This window comes from Tachysurus fulvidraco, chromosome 9 (genome assembly GCF_022655615.1).
Source record: "Tachysurus fulvidraco isolate hzauxx_2018 chromosome 9, HZAU_PFXX_2.0, whole genome shotgun sequence".
NCBI lineage: Eukaryota > Metazoa > Chordata > Actinopteri > Siluriformes > Bagridae > Tachysurus > Tachysurus fulvidraco.
The window spans coordinates 17,629,945-17,648,121 of NC_062526.1; the positions used below are offsets into that span (position 1 = coordinate 17,629,945).

Genomic DNA, 18,177 nt, shown 5'->3' on the forward strand with positions numbered 1-18,177 from the left:
TGAGTTAGGTGTCCCTTAAAGTCCTCAAATGTTCAGAAATGACTCTGCTAATTGTGCAATATACAATTCCATTGACTGTGTATATGTGACTGATCATATAATAATATATACTAATATAATATATGTATATATGTATATATATATATATATATATATATATATATATATATATATATATATATATATATATACATATATACACTGCTCAGAAAAATAAAGGAAACACTTAAGCAACACATCCTAGAGCTGAATGAATGAAATAGTCTTATTAAATACTTTGTTCTTTACATAGTTGAATGTGCTGACAACAAAATCACACAAAAAATATCAATGAAAATCAAATTTATTAACCCATAGAGGTCTGGATTTGGAGTCACACTCAAAATTGAAGTGGAAAAATGCACTACATGCTGATCCAACTTTGATGTAATGTCATTAAAACAAGTCAAAAAGAGGCTCAGTAGTGAGTGTGGCCTCCACGTGCCGGTAGGACCTCCCTACAACACCTGGGCATGCTCCTGATGAGGTGGCAGATGGTCTCCTGAGGGATCTCCTCCCAGACCTGGACTAAAGCATCCGCCAACTCCTGGACAGTCTGTGGTGCAATGTAATTTTGGTGGATGGAGCGAGACATGATGTCCCAGATGTGCTCAATTGGATTCAGGTCTGGGGAACAGGCGGGCCAGTCCATAGCATCAATGTCTTCGTCTTGCAGGAAGCCAGCTCCACACTCCAGCCACATGAGGTCTAGCATTGTATTGAATTAGTCATATGGTCTCACAAGGGGTCTGAGGATCTCATCTTGGTACCTAATGGCAGTCAGGCTACCTTTGGCGAGCACATGGGGAGCTGTGCGGCCTTCCAAAGAAATGCCACCCCACACCATTACTGACCCACTGCCAAACCGGTTGCTTACCACCTGTGGACGTCGGCCCTCATACCACCCTCATGCAGAGCCAATCAGCTGTATACGCTCACTATGCAAGTTATGTAGGGCCCCGCAAATTACACAAGGCCCCGCCTCCCCCTGCCTCATTTTACAGCCTGTGTTAATGTTTACTGTGTAGATGACCATATGAAGCGGAGCTATCCATCTGCCCATGAAAAGAGAAAAAAGAAACAAAATGAGAGTGAAATGCAAGAACAGCAATCAGGTAAACTCGTGTTCTCTTCAAGTTTGATGGCAGCAAGAGCAAATATCAGTAAAGTTAAGTTGATGTGATTCTGTCTCTAGTCTCTATCTGACTAGCTAAATTAACTGTGCAGTGCTGCCAGTGCATCTCTTGACCTGTCTGTCTGTCTGTCACACAACAATTTGAAGTAAATAAAAAGTGGGTGGGGCCTGCCCCACCCACATGTAATGGTTCCAATGCCCATGGATTATGCTGTAGCTAAAACGTGGAATGGGGTTTAATTTATTAGGGCATTCCTCAAGCAGAATGGAATATTATTGGTCTTAAAAAGGGGTTTGGGTCCTGTCCCACCCACATATAATGGTTCCGAAGCCCATGATCACGGGTATCGGATTTGGATCGGTTACGTACTACTGATACCCGATACACTCCAAATGCTCGAATCGGCATTGATGCAGACACATGCATACTTGTGGCCTGCTGGAGGTAATTTTGCAGGGGTCTGGCAGCAAACCTTCTTGCCACAGCTCGCATTTATGTGCCATCCTGGATGAGCTGCACTACCTGAGCCACTTGTGTGGGTTGTAGACTCCGTCTCATGCTACCACTAGAGTGAAAGCACTGCCAGAATTCAAAAGTGGCCAAAACTTCAGCCAGCATAGGAAAGCATAGGAACTGAGAAGTGGTCACCACCTGCAGAACCACTCCTTTATTGGGGGTGTCTTGCTAATTGCCTATAATTTCCACCTGTTGTCTATTCCATTTCCATAACAGCATGTGAAATTGATTGTCAATCAATGTTGCTTCCTAAGAGGGTAGTTTGATTTCACAGAAGTGTGATTGACTTGAATTTATATAATAATATATAATATATTGGGGAAATGGAGTCCATAGTGGATTAGTACATTTGTTTAAGTCTATTTGTGACTCTTTGCACACACACACACACACACACACACACACACACACACACACACACACACACACACACACACACACACAAACACACACACACACACACACACACACACACACACACACACACACACACACACACACACACACACACACACACACACACTATATCTATAAATGCTTAGAATGAGAATTTTAATTTGAATGGAGCGTGCACATGAACTCCTGAGCTAATAGCAGCTCCCCTTTTTAATACTGTTGTATTTAAAGGTGAATTATTAATATTGAATAATAATAATAATAATAATAATAATAATAATAATAATAATAATAATAATAATAATAATAATAATAATAATTATTATTATTATTGTGTAATTAAGTGTTATTATTTGCATTAATTTAATAAATTACAGGAATTAACATTTTATTAGTTTACCTTACTGCAGAAGTAATATGTATGATGCAGTACATTATTAGTTGCATTTCATGCTTTTGACCACCAGTGTTTTAAAAGCTTCCAGTAAGAAACCTTAAAAGACAATAACATTATTTAATTAATTTGATTTCATGATTATTTTACGAGGGGCACGGTGGCTTAGTGGTTAGCATGTTCACCTCACAGCTCCAGAGTCGAGGTTCGATTCCCACCTCCGCCTTGTGTGTGTGGAGTTTGCATGTTCTCCCCGTGCCTCGGGGATTTCCTCCGGGTATTCCGGTTTCCTCCCCTGGTCCAAAGACATGCATGGTAGGTTGATTGGCATCTCTGGAGTTTTCCGTAGTGTGTGATTGCATGACTGAATGAGAGTGTGTGTGTGTGCGCCCTGCGATGGGTTGGCACTCCGTCCAGGGTGTAGCCTGCCTCGATGCCCAATGACGCCTGAGATACTGTAGGCACAGGCTCCCCGTGACCCAAGATGTTCGGATAAGCGGTAGAAAGCGAGTGAGAGTGAGTGATTATTTTACATGGAAAATATGTAATTTATTCAGAAAGTGGCAAAGAACAAAAGGAACAAGACATTTTCATACGTGTTTGTTTTTGTTTCAAACACCTTAAATATGTTGAAATATTTATTATTGTTTAATTAGAGTTCTATTATTTTATTATACTTTGATTATATGCTCTTATACATACTTTGATCTATAATACTGTAGCATACTCTTCTATTGATAAAAAATATATTTATATTTACAACACTGTACAGCCTCCGTACCTTGTTTCTAGCCTTGAATCAGTCATTCTATACTATTTCAGGATTAGTGTAGAGCAGGAGTGGCCAACCAGTCAGAGACCAAGAGCCACATTTTTTACTGTTACTGCAAAGAGCCACATTATACACATGGGCACACTTGAACATTTTGAGAGCAAACTTGACCCAAATTGTTTACTCAAATGATCTTGCTCCGTCTGGGAAACTTTGAGGTATTTTCATCCCACTCACATGCACGTTTGACTAAAATACCGTATTGAACTCAAGCGAAGTGAACGTGCATATTAAAAAGACACAAATACAAACTTCGGAATGAACGTAAGAGAATGAAACCGGGCAAAGAGCCACATGCGGCTCGGGAGCCATTGGTTGGCCACCCCTGGTGTAGAGCACATAAAACTAAAAGCTGCTATGCTTTAGCATTTTCTTGTACAAGCTCTTTTCAGTGGCACTGACTGCGTAGAGCTAGAAACCAATGAAAAAACATTGCCTGTGTTTTCTCTCACTCACCACGAGAAACAGGCAGGTCTACTGTTATCAAGGATTTTGAGTTTCACACCTCTCCTCTCGTCTCATTTAACCATCTCCTCTTGAATTTCATGCCATTTCTGCCTTGTCATCATTTTTGTCTACCTCCTGGATGAAACGGACACACTGCTCAGTGCTTTCCCTTCCTACAGCACCCCTCTGACAGCCGTATCAAGCTTCAAACTTCTTCCCGCCTCACTTACTCCTCCCCACACAATCTTCTTCCCTCCCTTGAATACCCCCTCCCCCCTTTCCTCTCAGCCACAGACACTTTCCTCTCTTCTCTTTCCTCAACCAGGGACTTGCTCTGTCCTCTGTCCACTAAACCCAAGAATACTTCTTGTTCTGCTCCTTGGCATTTATATGCATTGTGCAACAATTGATGAGAGCTATGATCTGAGAGAAAATGGAAGAAAACACAATATTTATGCAGATCTTGAATTTTTCTGTACACGCCTGGCCAAGTTCTCTTCAGACGTGACTTCTGCCAAGACTTCTGACTTTTTCTTCTACAAGGAAAAGCACAAGACCCCATAAGCTCTTATATTCTATACTCCCCCCCTGGCTCCTGGCTCCCCTGGCTCCACCTGTTCATCCTCCCTGACTACAGAAGACTTTCTTTTTTTTTTTCAAAGACGTTTTTTTTTACCACAAGAAGATTGAGAAAATCTCCAGGACCTTCATTCACAGTCAGGATTTCCCTACTTCTTCGTTGTTGCATTTCTCAACCATAGCAGCAGAAGAGATTCTAGAACTCATCCAGTCTTGCAATCCTACCACCTGCCCATTGGATCTAGTCCCTTCCATTATGCTCCAGACTATCTCGAAAGACCTTCAGCCCTTCAACACTATGATCATCAATGGATCCCTAACATTTGGTCATGTACCAACTACCTTCAAGTGAGAAAGGGTTATTCCCAGCCTGAAGAATTGTGCTCTGGATCCATGAGACATCAGTAACTACAGGCCGGTATCACGTTTTTCTTTTAAAAATTTGTGAACGCATTGACTATAATCAATTGTCTGTCTATCTCTCTCAGAACAACCACCAAGATCCCAACCAATCTGGCTTTAAAGCAGCACATTTGACAGAGACAGCTCTTTTGGAGAAACTACATGCTGCTAGATCAGCCAAGCTGTCATCTGTCCTCATCCTCCTCAACTTTCAGCAGTGTTTGACCATGGTCAACCACAAGACTCTCTTATCCACCCTCAGTAGTCTTGGAATTTGCAGATCACCATAGAAATGGTTCTTTTTCTAACTTGCTCGGTGTTTCACTATGGGAATTGCTTTGGGCGTGACCAACTACGGAAGCTCTTATGACACCACGTCTGTCTTTGACAGACAGGTCGACTTGCGACCAGACTCCGCCTTGCCTATATCAGCCAGGTCGACCCCTGTCTACGTCATTCGCGCTTTCTTCCCGTGGGAGACTGCAGCAAGCTCTCTCAGGGCATCCCGACTTGCTGATCTCGCTTAACTGTTTAATAGACCGTTATTGGACTCCGTCGCCGAACGCGACATCAGTAGAGGGATTGTTGTGAGTGACAACCCTACTTTTGGCCCGTGAGAGGTGGAATCTGAATGCGGCTGGCTTGCCCTCGTCAGTTATACGTACTATACAGAGTGTACAGACTATACAGCCCCTTTAAGAGTAAGCTCCCCACCAAGGGACACTCGATGTTGGAGATTCAGGGGATGGAGGAGCTTGGGTTGGCCGGACCCCCAGCAGTGGAGCCTTTGGTGGCGTATCACCTCCATCCGAATCGCTGCCGTGACCTTTCAGAAGATGTACAAATATGCGGGGCAGTCCGTATGTTCGCTGAATGCTGTGACTTTATTTCATATCAAATAAATATGATATTGCATATCAAGCGGAGATTTTGGAGGAGATGGGGCGGCAGTTGGACTCTGGGACGAAATCTGTGTTGTGAACGACCTGATTTTGCGCTCCTCACGCGGTGCGGTTCAGGGCTGCGGCCACGTAATGGGCCTGACCGTGTCAGGTGAAAGAGCGCTGTGGTTAAACCTGTCAGGCCTGGGCGACGCTCAGAAAGCGGAGGTGATGGATGCCCCTTATGACCCGACTAAGGGCTTATTTGGGCCCGCTCTCGAGAAAATGAGAGAAACCAGCACCCTCAGAAAACAGGAGGATGAGGTTTTTCACCTCAATTTGCCACGCAAGCAGGCGGCGCGACCACCCTCTCAGCCGACACGGCAGGGCTTCGCAGCAGCCGCAGCATCGAGAGGGAGGCCAATGACCGCGAGAGTTGTGAGACCTGCTCACAGCGGACAGGTCGGTCAGCGACCGCGTCCGGATGGCTCCGGACTTTGGGGAAACCATCCTTTTGCGGCCGCGGCGGCTAGGAACCGTCCGCCCCACCCAGAGGAAAGGAAGTTAAAGCATGTGACCTGATGCACAGGTTTTTTCCCGGTCCTTCTCTCTCCGCCGGCGAAAAGAAGAAGGCGGGAGTTCAGCCCTTCTGTTCTGAGTTTGATAAGGGCTTATTATGTTCGCTCTCCTCCAGTTGAGCAAAGAGAGAGGGAGGTCAGAGCCATGTGCGGTGTCACCAAGCACTCACACACACAGGGGAATTGATATTAAAACATGCATTATCGCAGCCAAGCCACAAGCTGAGGGCGATATACTCCCCGGGTTCGAGAAACATGACAATAAATGTTGCACTATCGCAGTCAGGCAAACAGCCAAGGGCGATATGTTTAAAAAACCCTGGAAAATGCAAAGACATGAAATGCGCTCCTCCAGTCCCACCGCTGGGGGCGGTGCTCGCTTTCCCGTCAGCTGGAGCCCGCACGGCGCATGTGATGACGTCATCACTGTGCGACGATGGTGTACGGGGGCCTTCTCTCTACCCGCATAGCCAGCTGGCGTGCATGCGTTGTTCATCCGTGGATTTTAGCAACAGTTTCACGGGGATACAGACTCCAATTTGCCATGAAACCGCCTCTTTTCAACGGGCTGATCATGTCAGCAGGACAAGCAGGAGGGTTTCGATTTCGGCCGTCAACACACAAGCCGATTCTCCCTCGGCAACCGACATGATCAGCCCGTTGAAAAGAGGCGGTTTCATGGCAAATTGGAGTCTGTATCCCCGTGAAACTGTTGCTAAAATCCACGGATGAACAACGCATGCACGCCAGCTGGCTATGCGGGTAGAGAGAAGGCCCCCGTACACTTCCGCCCCACCATCGTCGCACAGTGATGACGTCATCACATGCGCCGTGCGGGCTCCAGCTGACGGGAAAGCGAGCACAGCCCTCCATCCCATTTTGGATCTAAACAAGCACCTCACAAAGTATTCATTCAAAATGCTGACACACAAGGTGCTGTGTCGATCGATTCATCCAAGCGATTGGTTTGTGACTATAGATCTGGCGGACGCGTACTTCCACATAGATATTTATCCCTCTCACAGGAAATTCCTCAGGTTTGCATACCGGGGCACAGCATACGAATTTCAAACTATACCGTTCGGGCTGTCGTTAGCTCCGAGGGTTTTTACCAAATGTGGGGAGGCAGCCCTGTTCACGTTGAGGAGCAAGCCATAAAAGACGCAGAGATTGTCCTGAATCACCTCAGAGACCTGGGTTTCAGCATAAACATGATAAAGAGCCGGCTGGTGCCCTCTCAACATACGGAGTATTTAGGGCTCAACTTGGACTCCCTTTCGTATCAAGTCACATTGACGGAAGAGAGAATAGCGTCTTTCACACAATGTCTCACTCGTTTTCAGAGGGAACGAGTGGTCCCGTACAGGCTGTGCTTACGAATGCTGGGGCTTATGGCTTCGGTGATCGCGGTAGTGCATTTGGGGCTTCTCAAAATGAGGGATTTTCAGCGCTGGATCGGGCACTTGCGTCTGTGCTCTCGCCGGCATCTCAGCCGGCCGGTGAGAGTCAATCATGCGTGCGTCGAAGCGCTCAGACACTGGAAAGGCCCTGTGACGCTCAGATCGGGGATTCCCTTGGGGGCGGTGTCATCGAGAGTAACTATGACAATGGACGTGTCCTTAAAGGGTTGGGGAGCAACCCTAATGGGCAGAACTGTGAACGGCGTGTGGCCACTACAGCTGATGCACGACCATATAAACTATTTGGAGCTATTGCCGGTGTGGCTGGCACTGAAGCATTTTCTGAGTTTCCTCAGAAGTCGGCATGTTTTAGTGAAAACAGACAACACTACAGTGGTTGCTTACATCAACCGTCAGGGGGGCACACGCTCCCTTCAACTGCATCGGTTGGCGACGATACTGATCGTGTGGAGCGAAACACGGCTTCTGTCTCTGGGCGACTTACATTCCGGGGATCTTGAACAGAGGGGCAGATTTACTGTCCAGGGGAAATCCCCTCTATGGGGAGTGGAAACTCCATCCTCAGGTGGTGAGCCAGGTATGGCAGAGGTACGGTCAGGCTGCCGTCGATCTCTTCGCCTCGCAAGAAAACGCTCATTGCACTCTGTATTTCTCTCTGGTGGACGCAAATGCACCGTTGGGTGTGGATGCTTTGGCCCATTGGTGGCCGGACGTGCTTCTGTATGCATTTCCCCCTCTGAGCTTAATCTCCCCCACTTTAGCCAGAGTGAGAGAGCAGTGTCTGTCATTGATTCTGGGCATACGGCCGGTGTCTAGGCGGATGGTTCCTTTATGGGATCTGCCCATCGTCTTAGAAGCCTTGTCTCAACTTCCTTTTGAGCCGATTGAGGCGGTGAGTCTTAAGTATCTCTCTCTTAAGACGGCACTGCTCCTGGCTTTGGTGACAACCAAGCATGTGAGTGATTTACATGCTTTGTCGGTTAGCCCGTCTTGCTTACAATTCGCTCCGGGGCTCGCTAAAGTTTCTTTTCGTCCTAACCCTGCTTTTGTGCCCAAGGTTTTGGAATCGGCATATAGGTGTCCATCTACTGAACTGGCGGCATTTCATCCTCCACCGTTTTCTTCTCCGGAGGAGCAGAAACTTCATGCATTATGCCCGGTGCAGGCTCTTCAGGCGTATGTGGACAGGACAGTTTTTTGTGTCTTGGGCTACTCCTCACACAGGGAAGCCGTTATCTCGACAGCGGCTATCCCACTGGATTGTGGAGGCGATATCTGTGGCTTATTGTTGCAGGGGTCTTCAGCCCCCTACGGGTTTGAGAGCCCACTCCACTAGGGGTATGGCCACATCGTGGGCTTTACTCAGAGGGGTTTCTGTTCTGGACATTTGCTTGGCGGCGAGCTGGGCAACGCCGCATACGTTTGTGCGATTCTATAGGCTAGATGTTTCGGAACCATCCTTAGCACACGCAGTGCTGGGAGCTGGTACTACTGCACCCGTTTGGAAACAGTAATATGGGTGCAATCCGGGAGCTGTCTATATCTCCCATAGTGAAACACCGAGCGAAGTTAGGAAAAGAACGTTGGGTTACTTAACGTAATCCCCGGTTCTTTGATAACAGAGTGAGGTGTTTCACCAGCACTTCCCTCCTTGCACTTGGAAGGGAAGAAATCTCGTTAATGACATAGACAGGGGTCGACCTGGCTGATATAGGCAAGGCGGAGTCTGGTCGCAGGTCGACCTGTCTGTCAAAGACAGACGTGGTGTCATAAGAGCTTCTGTAGTTGGTCACGCCCAAAGCGATTCCCATAGTGAAACACCTCACTCTGTTATCAAAGAACCTGGGATTACGTTAAGTAACCCAACGGTTTCAGTTTAGGCAGTGGCACGTGTGGCGCGTATGGTCATGTGAATTTTTCCGTGTGTGCAGCGCATTCCGGGTGAAGATGGATGCCGAGCAGACAGTCACAGAAAAAATGCTACCTCTGTTATATGTAGTGTTAATTTCGTCAGACTAGACAAGATGAAATATGTTCGTCAACAACCTTTTTTTCATGACTAAGATGAGACGATGACAAGACTGCACCACTGTCCAAAAATGCTGACTAAGACTAAATTAATGCATATATATATATATATATATATATATATATATATATATATATATATATATATATATATATATTCATTAATTTAGTATTAATGTGTTATATATATATATAAATTGCATTATCGTTGATGAAAAAAGACAAGACAAAAATGTTTTGTATAAAATAAATAAAAGATAAATAAAATAAAAACTAAGATAAAATCTCTCTTCATTTTCGTCTACAATTGTCTCTGCTTTTTCATCAGCTGTTACACCTTTAAAATATTCAAAACGAGTTTGCGGCTTCGCGCTGTTGCTCAAGTTACAGGTCTCATACGCCTGTGGCTGCAACACGAACCTGCTGAACAATTGTATTGCTTCCTCTAAAGAAAATAATGTGCTCCGTCTCTACGGTTAGAATCCTGGGTGTCCATGACAACGCTCTGTTTTTCATGGCAACGGTGTGTTATAGTTAGCAGCGGTCTGTTACCAAGAAATAAAATAGTGTGTGCCTAAAAAGAATTCGTCCACACGCCGCTCAAAAAAAAAAAAAAAGTCTAAGCGTCTAAAAAAAGCCGTCTAAGCCGTCTATATATATATCACGACCTTCTATATACTGAACTATGTGCATGTTTACTGTATGAACATATTAGGGCTGCGCGATTTAGGGAAAATGTCATATTGTGATTATTGAGGTCAATATTGCGATTGCGATATGCGATTGCGATACCATTTGTTTATTATATCGCAATCGCATATCGCAATCGCAATATTGACCTCAATAATCACAATATGACATTTTCCCTAAATCGTGCAGCCCTAATATGTTCATACAGTAAACATGCACATAGTTCAGTGTTATTCAAGCCCAGTGTTGAAGCGACATCTAGTGTTAATTAATTAAACTTCTTCGTTTAATTCTACTTTCTAACCTGGATCAGGAGTGGGAGAGTTTTAATATTGAATATTTAATATTAATAAATATTGGAGTGGATTTCAGAAATGTATAAAAATGAACTATTTTTGATTTCCTGGAAGTTGATTCAGGTCTCCTGTCAAAAGCTGCGTCGAAACGCTATGGGAATGCCCCTGCGTGACTGCGCTCTGAACCACGTGTGTAATCTGACCAATAGGTGTTGGTACGTGATGTCATCGGCAGGTGACGTTGCGTAAACAGGAAGCTAGAAATGGCTGCGAGATGGACAAGACGCTAGCTTCTGCTCGTTCAGGTAAGCGCTGTTTTTCTGATACTGTGTTCTGATCGAGTGATGGCTGGCAGACAGAATTTCCGTAAGTGTGTTTTTCCATGTCCCAGTTTCATTACGGGGAAGGATTTGCATGATCGGTGTTGTTTGCTTGGGAGTTGAGCATGCACAATCGGCTCTCGAGGGAGTCGACTTAACTCTTCGGGCCACGAAACACACAGCGCGGGCTGTTGGTCGGTCCATGGCGGCCCTGGTGGTCACTAAAAGGCATCTGTGGCTCACCTTGTCCGACCTCCTGGACAAGGATCAAGCTGTGCTTTTGGACGCACCGATGGCTCGTCCTGGACTGATTGGCGACGCTGTGACGGCAGTCGTGAACAAGTTCCAGGAGTCTAAAAAGCAGTACCTCCCTCTGCAATTTTGTGGGGCTGTTCGGCGGCAGCCCCAGCCTGGTCCTTCCGGGCACCACGAAGCCCAGAAACAGAGCATGGCCACCCGATCTCCGCGGGTGGGGCCTAAGGGCCCAAGGTGACGCTCTAGGCCCAAGAAGGAGCAGGACGACTTGAGGGTCACTCTCGCCTCCGACAAACGGGCAGTGGTGTGTAGACCCTGTCAGACTACGGTTGGGGGGATGGGGCACACCTCACGTTACGGTGCCCATCCCTCCCCTGCACCACCGGGGCGCCAGGCCGTTGGCTCTGCCACAAGATGTGCTCCAGAGCATGGCCTCCTGCCAGCGAGCACCTCCCTCCACTTCTGCCCAAAGTCTCGGTACGGATGGGGGAGACCCGCCGCCTCTCAGGAGGTGTCAACGGCCGCAGTATGTCATGGTGATGGTCATGTCAGGTCATGGAGGCCGGTCTGCCAGCCCTGCTGCAAGATGTGCCTCAGGGCGCAGCTTCCCTCCAGCTGTTTGCTCCCCACCTTTCCACCCGAAGGTTCGTTGTGGAGCGGGAGGGTCCGCTGCCTCTCGCGAGGTGCCATGAGCTGCAGGGCTCGGCCCCAGCTGCTCTAAGTGGGTCAGAGGCCAGCCCCGAGGAGCTGGTTCCCCTGAGGAACTCTCTGACAGCTTGGGAGGTGTCTCTTGGTGGGTCCTGCGGATCATAGAGGACGGCTACACGGTTCAGTTCGTGTCCTCTCCTCCCCGTTTCAACGGGATGTGTCCCACCCTGGTGGGACCCGAGCAGGCTCTGGTTCTGGAACGAGAAGTGCGCACACTCCTGAGGAAAGGAACCATCGAGGTGGTTCCCCCCTCGGTTCGAGAGTCAGCCCGTACTTTGTCATTCCGAAGAAGGATGGCGGGTTGCGTCCCATTCTAGATCTACGCTCCTTGAACCGCTCTCTCAAGAGGCTCAGGTTCAGGATGGTCACCTCAAGGAGGTCGTGACTCAGATCAGGTCCGGGGACTGGTTCGTCACATTAGATCTGGAAGACGCATACTTTCACGTTTCCATCCTTCCTGCACACAGGAGGTTCTTGAGGTTTGCTTTTGGGGGCGAAGCTTGCCAATATTGGGTGCTCCCGTTCGGCCTAACCTCGGTCAGGAGAGTGCGGGAAGGCCAGCCACTCACTGTGAAGCAGTTCCAGAGGCTGCTAGGGCTCATGGCAGTGGCGTCCAGCGTAATTCCGCTCGGCCTCCTGCACATGAGGTCCCTCCATTGGTGGCTCTGGGGCAGGTGGTTTTCTCTCAGGGGAAACCCATATCGTTCCATCAAGGTCTCCATCTTGCGGCATGTGCCTGTCTGGGATCTGGCAGTTGTGCTGGCTGCTCTATCAGAGCCCCCCTTCGAGCCATTGACCGAAGTGGCCCTTAGGATTCTGTCTATTAAGACCACCTTCCTCTTGGCGATTTCCTCCCTGAAGAGGATCGGGGATCTGCAGGCCCTGTCCGTGGCCCCGTCTCGCCTGGGGTTTGCGCCTTGCATGGCCAGAGTGTTTCTCTATTTGAAACCTGGGTACGTACCGAAGGTGCCTTTGGCCCCCTCACGATCTGTCATGTTGCAGGCATTCTGCATCCTCATCCGTTTACAGCCCCCGAACAGGAACGACAGAACGGCAGAGCGATCGTAATGATCCTGGTTTACTGTAAATAATCTGGTAGGCTTTAGGTCATGAGCCACTGTGTGTAAATTAAATATCCCTCATTTACCTTTTCTCTGGAAAAATAGAGGCAACAGACCAGTGTTGTAAATACTTCGTTACTGTACTTAAGTAGAAATTTCACATATCTGTACTATACTTCGCTATTTAAATTTGTCAACTTTCACATTTACTCCACTACATTGACAAAAATGTATACATTTACTCCGATATATTTCCACTAAGCATCTTCGTTACGTGTTACTACAGTACAAAATAAAATCAGAAGAAATGTGTGCAACTGCAATAAGGGAGGTTTGGCGAATCACTGCTCCTAGATTGCATTACGCTACGCAAGCTCTATTTCAGCGTAATGTTGCCAAAGGAGGAGGAAGCACAACTAAAACTGCCATGGAAGCACCAACTGTAGGACTATCCGTTATCGTAGATGACCACCCAGACGATAGTGGTGAACTCGGTGAACAGGGTGAAGAAGATAACGTTATACACCCGTGGCCGTGTTTGCAAGTAATGTTTCCGTACATTGGAATGAACGGTAAAAACGGTAAAAAACAAAAACAACAACAAATGTTTAACTCTAGGGGAGCTGGAAAACGAGCATATTTTTGAAAAAAGTGGAGTATCCCTTTAAGGTACATGCAGTGGGAGATAAACAATAACACAAGTACAGTACAGGCTACAAAACTGCATCACTGATGGAAATATAGTTTTATAAACATTATCTAACTGCAAGTTAAACAGTCAAATGACAATTGTTTGTGTTGTGTGACTTTAAAATCTTGTAGCTAAAGTTGCTCATTAAATGTCTCTCCCTCTGAAACAGAGAAAGCAAGTCCAAGAAGAGTAAGACTGAATTCTGGCAACTTTGAAAACCAGTCTCTTTTGAAGATGAACAGACACCTTTTGAGTTTCAAATAATGACTGGCGTATTAGAAGCTGCTGGACATAGGTGCATGTATACCTAAATAATTGTGTAAGTAGAAAAAAAAACCCGCAAGAAAATGCATTTAGAAACAGTTGAGTTCCCCCTCCCCTTCCTCACAGTGGTTTGACCCATGCCTGCTTTCCAAGTTTATCTCACCTTCTGTACTCTGCACACACGAGTCAGGTGTGTGGCTGCGGCTCAGTTAATGTTGAACTCCATTAAGTAGGGGATTTTATTCACTTTAAATAAAGCGATTCTCTTCAATGTAGTTGCAGACTCATTCACGACTTGGCATAATGTTAACTTAAAATTAACACATTAGCATGTTGTTTAGCTGTGCATTTACTAAATGAGCACTGTGCTACGTCCAAACTGACCTGACTGTATTTTTTGGTATAAGCAATTTCTATTCTGTTCTTAAGTGTCTTAATTAATTTTAAATAAAAATGTAAAGCTTTTTTAATTCCGTGATTTTATTATTTGTTTTCTTTGTTTTATATGATAGTTGTACTTTCTTTATGTAAAGCACTTTGAATTACCATTTTGTATGAAATGTGCTACAGTATAAATAAACTTGCCTTGCAGTGTAATAGACTAGATAAAATGAGGGAGAAAAGGAAAATTTGAACCTGAGAAAAACTTTGAAAATAACCATAATGACGCAGTCTCCATGCCACAATATTAATGATAAAAGCAAAGTTTTTCTCTGTGGGGATCTTTATAAAATCTTTATAAGTACAATTTGACTGTATTATTTGTGTCCCCTTCAAATGGGGGGCATGGTGGCTTAGTGGTTAGCACGTTCGCCTCACACCTCCAGGGTTGGGGGTTCGATTCCTGACTTCGCCTTGTGTGTGTGGAATTTGCCTGTTCTCCCTCGGTCCAAAGACATGCATGGTAGGTTGATTGGCATCTCTAAATTGTCCGTAGTGTGTGAGTGAATGAGAATGAGGGAGAAGATTACTGGAACAGTGAGACACAGCGTTGTCAGGGCAATCAGGAGATCTTCAAAGTCAGTGTGGCTAACCTAATGCAGTGCTTTAATCAGGTAAACACACACACACACACAGAGTAGAGTCTGCTGCTTATACGGGTTTGTGTGTGCATGTGTATATGAGACTGACTGCAGAGTGATGCGTGTTGTGTAGTGCAGGTTGGTTGTGTGTTTTCACATCAGTTCATTACCTAAACTTTCTGTTATCCAGCTAGCTAACATTAGCATTCTGTTCTACTAGTCTGGATCTTATATTAACAGACCTCATCGTTAGACAAATTGTTATAGTAGCATTAAAACTAGTAGCCTGCTTAGCAAGTATGCTAACTACTGCTAGGCCAACTATTTTACAGTGCAATTAAAACTAGTGTACAAGTTATTTCATGTAGTTAAATCTGGTGGAGAAAGCATGCTAACTAAGAATATACTAACTATTTATACTAGTACTCTAATAAGTTAGTGACTGTTGCACCATTCAGTAGATCATGTCATTAAAACAAATTTCTGACTTTGTCCTAGAGCTAGTTGATGTTCTGCCAACTGTAGTAAAACAGAAACCATGTTTATTAGCAAGCGTTTCATGTGCTGTAGTGTGCTGTTGTGTTCTGTTCTTTACAGAGCACTTCCTGTCCACACGGCATTTGTAGCTCACTTCCTGTAGAACTAAACACAGAAATTTCAAACATGAAACATGAAAAAATATCCACACATAGACGGCACCAGATAAGGGCTAGCAGGTGCTTCAGCATCTCAAAGAAAGAACAAAACCCCCATAGCACCCCCAAACATCTTTCTTCTCAAAGCATCATATAAAGACTGTGTTCTAATTAATAATTATGCACATGCATAACGTAACGTCACTTGACATGAGTTGCAGCTTATGAAACACTTATGAGATTATCATTGAGATAAATTATCTTTATTAACTTACATTAACACAACTCAGACACTAGATCATTAACACAACTCAAATCAGACCAAGATCATCCAGCTTTTTCAGAAGGATGATGCTCCCTGACACACTGCAAACATGGTTCAGTTTGAGGAACATGACAAAGAGTTCAAGGTGTTTATTTGACCTCCAAATTCCCCAGATCTCAATCTGAATTAACAAGTCTGATCCATGAAGGCACCACCTCACATGTTTTAGTGTCAGATACCACAAGTGTCAGATACCACAGCACACCTTCAGAGCTCTTGTGGAGTCCATGTCTTGACAGCACAGAGATGTATTTATTTGTATCTATTTAGGTAATAAATGACACTGTGATGCTACCATCACCATGCTTTACTTTGGGGACAGTGTTTACAGTAAAGTAGTAAAATGTACTACTAGAGAGTATACTGGACTTTCCATGAATTCATTTCACAGAATTCTGCACTGTTACTTGATCGATGGTGAGCAGTATATGTGCTACATCAGCAAGATCATGAAGATGATCCCAGATACCCAGTGGATAAAGAAGATTAATATCAAGGAGTGAGAGAAAAGCAGAGACAAAGAAAGCAGAGACAAAGAAGCAGCCATGAACAGTGTGAGAGTCAAAATATGATCTACTGAAATGATGCTATACACACACACACACACTCATGTCAAATTTTTTACAATAGTTCTAATAATTTTCTTCCTGTTCAGTATACTAATTTTGACAACATGATCTAAATCACCTGCTGTATATACAGAAACAAATACACACCCAGTATCATCTGGTTTATATGCCTTGCTCAAGGGCACCTCAGTCGAGACTCGAACCCACAACCATAAGGTTAGGATCCAAACTCTCTAACCATTAGGCCACGACTTCCTAATGATCATGTATTACTCTCTCTGGTGTTTATAATAATTTGTCACACATTCCAGTGTCACCCAGATGAGGATGGTTTCCCTTTTGAGTCTGATTCCTCTCCAGGTTTCTTCCTCATATCACCTCGGGGAGTTTTTCCTTGCCACAATCCCTCAGGCCACAGTCCCTCAATACCTCATTAGAGATAAATACAAATAAATTGAAATATAGGTCTAATATTAATCTTAAACTTTTTGTTCTATATTTCTTATTTTCTGTACAGCTGATTTGAAACAATGTAGATTGTTAAAAGCATTATACAAATAAGGTGTTCACAGGGTGTTTATCAACATCTGAAAATTCACCTTCAGACTCTGTCTTTTCAGCTGCTGAAACATAATCTGTTGATGTCACACAGGTTTGTAGTGTGTACAGAGTGTGTTTCATTTTACTTTCATTTGTCAGAGTGGTTTATTGTCTACAGACAGACAGTGAGTCCATCATGATGAATTCTGATCATGTGACTGAATACAATGTAAATCTGTAGTAAAATCCTACAGACACCGAGGTTCAGTCTTAAAAACTAAGTTTTGTAAATGAGTCATTCAAAGCCAGTATTAAAGCGCCACCTGTTATAGTGTAATGAACTGATGCAGTGTAATTAACACCATCAGCTGAATCAGGAGACGTTTTTATCACTGAGTCAAAATAACTGATTTAGATAAATATACTGGAGGAATCTCACAGTTTTATTAGAAGAAAGTTTATTTCTGAAAGTGAGGAAGTTCATTCAGGTCTCCTGTAGATCCTCTCTGTGTTTCCTTCTTTCATGGCTGTGTATCTGGCCAGTGTGAAGAGATAATCACTCAACCTGTGTAAACAACAACACATCACAGCAGGTAAATGTGGTTGATTTTTTTTCTTTGTTTTATCAACTTCTTTGTTTAATCATCTTTCCTCTTCATTCATTTCTATCTTAACACCTAAATATGTTTTTTTATCTTTGATGGGAAAATTACAAATTAATAGAAAGTTTATATATTTTAAGAGACAGTATTTCAAAATTTTTAACATTCAAATAAAGTTTTGAATCTTTGGAAAATTTATGGATAAGCTTGAGATCTAAACTTATTTCTTCTGCATCTTTTAAGAAAAGAGTGGTATTGTCGGCTAGTTGACCAATGATATTTTCAGTACCTGCAGCAGTAATACCTCTTAAAGGGCTTTGCTTAGTGGGATCTGCAAGCAGTTGTAAACATTGTATAAATAAATATGTGGAAATGGGGCATCCCTGTCTAATACCATGATTGATAATGAACCTGGGTTATGTACCATTATGCAGCTTGATTGAGCATTTTGCATTAGAATATAAAGTTTTAACAAAATTAATAAAGACTTCTCCAAAATCAAAAAGGTTAAAGGCAGATTATATGAAATGATTTTCAACAGAGTCATTAT

At 44.4% G+C, this 18,177-nt stretch overlaps 1 protein-coding gene and 2 pseudogenes across 7 annotated transcripts in view; 1 reads left to right on the plus strand and 2 right to left on the minus strand.

The window, feature by feature from the left end:
- The window catches only part of LOC113656616, a 355,645-nt pseudogene that overhangs the window by 140,486 nt on the left and 196,982 nt on the right, over nt 1–18,177 (minus strand).
- The window catches only part of LOC113656619 (acetyl-CoA carboxylase 2), a 332,529-nt gene that overhangs the window by 77,608 nt on the left and 236,744 nt on the right, over nt 1–18,177 (minus strand). The window lies entirely within an intron of this gene.
- LOC113638514 overlaps nt 1–18,177 on the plus strand; it is an 81,201-nt pseudogene that overhangs the window by 26,633 nt on the left and 36,391 nt on the right.